Genomic DNA, 5,463 nt, shown 5'->3' with positions numbered 1-5,463 from the left:
GCGGCAATTTGCCACCAATAAAACCGGAAAAGAGGTGTGTTCTTTTCAAAATAAAATGGATGAAAGTGTCACTTTTTTTTCTGAGTTAGCTCTACTAGAGTGAAGTAAAGGAGAAAACTGGAGAGACCCCTCCATTGTTTTTAGTTAAGTGCTGAAATAAAGGGCTGGGTGGGTCATTGCTTGTCATGTGTTTCATCAAATCCTTACTCATAGTTTCTTCTTCTTCTACAAAGGTCTTTTTAACATTAAAACATTTAATATATATATATATATATACCTACATACACACCAACAAAAACATGTATTATACATACACAGACACAGAAATACATACACATACATATACATAAAAATAGAAGAAAAAAAAAAAATTATAAAAATAATTATGATAATAATGAATAAATAGATCAAATACAATTTAAAAAAGGAAACAGAAGATAATACTACTGGCAACTCAGAGATTACTGCAGTGGGTTTCTCAAAAAATTACAAAACTCATAGTTTCTTCAACTGTTTTTACCACTATGCATAATAACCAAACACTTATACTTTTGTTCTAAAAAAAAACAACGCATTTATTTAACTGAATGCTGCCATGAACCATGTGCCACAATACCCTGTATGTGTGTTATTGAAAAAAAATAAAAAATAACAGGACAGTATATTCACTTATATAGGATTTATTTTTGAAAATGTAACCGGAAGTTATGTAATTGAATGTAGCTGGCTTGACCTTGGAAGGACAGCAGCCCACCCCAGCGCGCTCTGACTCCAGCAGCTCTCTCCTCTCATCCCCGCCCATCTCTCTCCTCTCATCCCTCCATTGCGATGTCTGTGTAGGGTCTGGGAGCTATTATAGACGACCAGCACATTAAAGCACCTCCAGAATTAAGAATGGCGGCGACACTAGACAACCGTAGCCTTATAATAACGTATGAATTCAGCAGCACCAGTCATTTATTCCCACAAATCACACATGCTGTGCAGCACATGGCTGCAAAAATCCATGTTGAAAATGGAAAAAAAAATATTGTGTAAAACATTCCATCATTAAATTAGTCCCTGTTGATCATAAGGCGGATCTGCAGAATATTCAACACCACTCATCCCCACACCCCAAAATGGAAGATACAAGCACAGTCGTGGTATAAATGGACACATGTTTGGGGACTGGCTCATGTGTTGTCTTCCTTTGTCTGTACTGGAGTCAGGATGGATGGTTCATTTTTTGCCGGTAGCGATTCTGCGGCGCAGTCTTCTTACAACCGCATGGAGAGCATTTGGGCAGCAAGGCGCAGAAGAAAAGAAAGAAAGCATCGCACTGACAATCACAAGCTTCTCCCTCCACATGGATCACTGTCAGTGGTAGACCCCACACTGTCAGGTCGCATAATCGTATTTGATGCCCGTGGTGGTCCCCATAATAAAGCAGAAGACTCAGATCCTCTCTATAGAATAGCCTATAGAGAAACAGGGTTATATATATGAGCATAGGAAGAAGAAGAAGGCTGCATACAGCTATATATGAAACAAATAAATACTGTGGCTGTATTAATCAACACACATGATGTAGGATTTGGGCTATGTGCCTTTGTTATAGGAAGACCCATGCAGCCTACAATTACTAATCTTTTAAGATAATATAAGATAAGATATACTTTTATTGTTACACAGAAACAGATGTTTCAACAAATACACAGCACCCAGGTAGTGCACTGCACTCTCTATACTATACTATACTCTATACCGTCTTGCCCATATTGCACAGACAATAGTCCAATATTACACAGATGCAACATATTAACACTGTCCTAATTTAACATATTGCACTGTCCCTATTTAACATATTGCACTGTCTAACCATATTGTACTGTCATTATGATAGCTTTATGTTACAAGTTGTTGAGGAGTTTAATAGACATCGGCAAGAATAAATATTTGTAACGGTTCAATCTGCACCGTGGGACTCTATATCTCCTGCCGGAAGGTAAAAGTTGGTACTCCTGATTTAAGATGTGAGTTGGGTCTGACTGACACAATTTTCTGTGCCTGTCTGATGACTGTTTCCTCTTTACACTTACTATATACTCTCCAAGAATTGCAACCCCTTTTTCCATTTATTTCCAACCCTATAAAGTTGGTGGTCAAACCTCAAGGAAACACCTGTCAAAATAAGGGATACACAAGCAAGTGTTCACATTGATGTTGCTGCCAGAGTTTGCCTGAGAACTTAAAGATTTAAATTGCCCATATAGGCGCAAATGTTACTGTGTATTTGACAATTGCAATTACAATTTCCTTGCAGTTTAAGATGCTTCTTATTGTTTGGGATTTTTCCAGGTTAGTTAATATGTGTATATCTATCATCTGCCCACCCTGATATGTGTCTTCTCTATTTGTCCTATAGGCCAGAGCTTAATTCACAAAGGGGGGTCCTGTGTCTGCTCAATCAGGGTGTCATAATACAATGGTTAGACAACTCCTTTCACTGCATGGTTGATTGTTGTTTGCACTTTTTTATCTTTAGTTTTGTGTCTTTGTGTAATTTCTCAAATTATTTGCCTTGGCGTCCCCTAAATGCCCCCCCGGCTTGGTTAAATGCAACCCTCACCCTGGCCAGTAGCTCTTAGTGGACAGTTGTACACATTGCCTGTGTTTTTTAAGCCCCACCAGCTGCTTTTAACATAGTTTATTGTTGCCTACATAGATTGTTTTATTCCTTTTTTAAGCAACATTCTGATGGCTATGTTGTGGTCCAGGGTACCGTTTTACAACATGGTTAATGTACAGTTAACCCCGCAGAGCAATGGTAAAAAAAAACACTCAATACAAAGCAGTTCTTCTGAGGCATTATAAGTCTTATGCTAAAGTGTTATTAATGGGAGTGGAGTTCTCAGAGATGTTGTCATCCACAGGCTCTAAGTGCACTGACTGGTTTGATGGACATAAAAATCTAAACCACACACCATTCTTGTGCATCTTACCAACCTACAGCTCTACAACCTACAGGAAAATGTATGGCTTCCTCAATATTAGTTAAGACAATTTGTTATTTAGGTCAATGCTAGAAGTTGTGGTCATTTGGATCCTTAATTACTTGAAATGTAATTTATGTCCGGCTGTATTAGTTAGATGAGGAAAATCACATGTTATTGTTGCAGTTATGCACGCACACAACAAACAATGTGACTGGACCACCCACTTTCATACATAGTATTTGTATGAAAGTGTCTTCTGATTGAGTGAAATGTTGACACAATACAAACATCATCATGATGACATAATTGAAAAATGCATAAAGATGTGTGAATGGATTAACGCAATTGACACACTGACAGCTGTTGTTGCCTGTTGGGCTTCAGTTTGCCATGTTGTGATTTCAGCATATTTGTTTTTGCTAAATGCAGTACCTGTGAGGGTTTCTGGACAATATTTCTCATTCTTTTGTGTTGTTAATAGATTTCCATTAATAAGTATACACATACATTTGTATAAAGCAGCATATTTGCCCACTCCCGTGTTGATAAGAGTATTAAATACTTGACAAATCTCCCTTTAAGGTACATTTTAAACAGATAAAAGTGTTTAATTTAATTTGCGATTAATCATGATTCAATATTTTAATCGACAGCCCTTATTGGAATTACTAAATTTATTTTTACCATTAAATATACCAGGGTTTCTACATAAGATTTTTGCAAAACATCTGTTTGTGTATCATGTTTATCTCTAAAACAGGGATTGTTAAGGAAACACATTGAAGGAGCAAGTGAGTCATGCAAAATGAGACTAAAAAGGGATTGCTAGGTCAGTAACCATGCCTCTCTTGTGTAAAATTTGGGGTAGAGCCTAGAGATAATGACGATCAGGCAGCGACTGAATTAGCAGCTTGCTTCATGTACCAAAAAAAGGAAACTGGAAGGATACCGCTGAATATGGGACACACATAGAGTAGATTTATAGCTGAGTGACAAGGAACAGTAAAATAGGTATGAGCAAAAAAAATCCACTAAAGATAAAGAATCATTACCACCATTTCACTATGAGATTGTGACTGCGTTATTTTGGCTGAAGCTGAGGCAGTCTGGGAAATCCGTCCAAAGCAGACAAGCAAAGTCGGTCACAACAGCTGGCAGGGCAAGGCTGTCCTGATAGCCTGGAGCAGAATAGATCACTGGGTGAACACGTCTGATGGAGCTGAGCCATAATGGCGCCTTTGACTAATCTATGCAGAGTCAGCTGGACAAGATGTTGTAATAATAAAAAATATATTTTTTATAAAATGTTTTCATTTAAAACCCATCTATTAATACATGCCAAATAATAATAATTAAAAAAAGAAAACATCTGTAATATAAATATCAGCAAAACAGGATCCGAATTGACGCAATATGCATTCCCATTCAAATATGCATTTCGGATTGTTCACCTGCCTGCTTATAGGAACCATTTTGGATTTGTTGCATAAGATGAAATTGTGTTTCCATAGCAACAGCAATTTGACGAATGGTTCAGTGCCAGCTGTGATCAACATTCTAAATTTGATGTAGTGTCCACACAAAAAAATATGCTTATTTACATGCCAACATAATGAATCGGAAGCCATGTTAGGCATGCCAAAGAAGACTGTGGAATTCCTCTGCGATTTACATTCTTTATTCAAATATGCATTTTAATAAGTTATTGGTGAGTTGTGATTGTAGAGACAGCTGCAATATCCTTGAGCAAGTCTGTCCATCTGTCCATCACATGTGATAGCGATTGTCTAAAAGATTCAAGCTCACAAATGTGACTCTTGCAGCGTTAATATTATAATGATCCAAATCACAAAAAACACACAGTATCTGTGCTGGATTCCAGCTTAACATGCAGTCATCTGAAACAACCGACACAGAATGGCCGAACTAGTGCAGCAGTGACCCCTTGGCAAGGGCAGCCACACATATAAAAAACCTGCCACAGGCGTCACTCAAGATGGAGCCTAAATCTCGCTGCACTTAACTCCATCAGTAGGCTACTCTATCAGCCGGGCCACCAGATCAGCATAGACTACTTCAGTTCCCCAGTGAATTCAAAGCCTGTTTCTTATTCATGTATACACTTCTATATATAAATATTACAATAATGTAAGACATAAATTCTGTCTAGTCTACAGACGTTTGCCTCGTCAAAACAGAATCAAACTGGTGTCATATGAAGGTGACAAGACAGATGTTGAGATATAGTGTATAAAATCGCAGACGTTTGCAGATGCAGTAATAGATTTGTATATCTGTCTTGTACGGCGTGCGTCTCTAAATCAGAGCGACAACCTGTTCATATCCATTTCCGTGGGGATGCAATAACCGCTTCATCTTTTCACGCAGCCCGGTCTCAAAGTAAAACACGTGACACATCAGTTGTCCCTCTGACTTCTGCTCGAGCAGCGCAGTAAACTTGGACACTTGCCCAAGACCTCTTCAC

This window comes from Sebastes fasciatus, chromosome 16, assembly GCF_043250625.1.
Source record: "Sebastes fasciatus isolate fSebFas1 chromosome 16, fSebFas1.pri, whole genome shotgun sequence".
Taxonomy (NCBI): Eukaryota; Metazoa; Chordata; class Actinopteri; order Perciformes; family Sebastidae; genus Sebastes; species Sebastes fasciatus.
Note: the sequence above shows the minus strand (reverse complement) of the source record.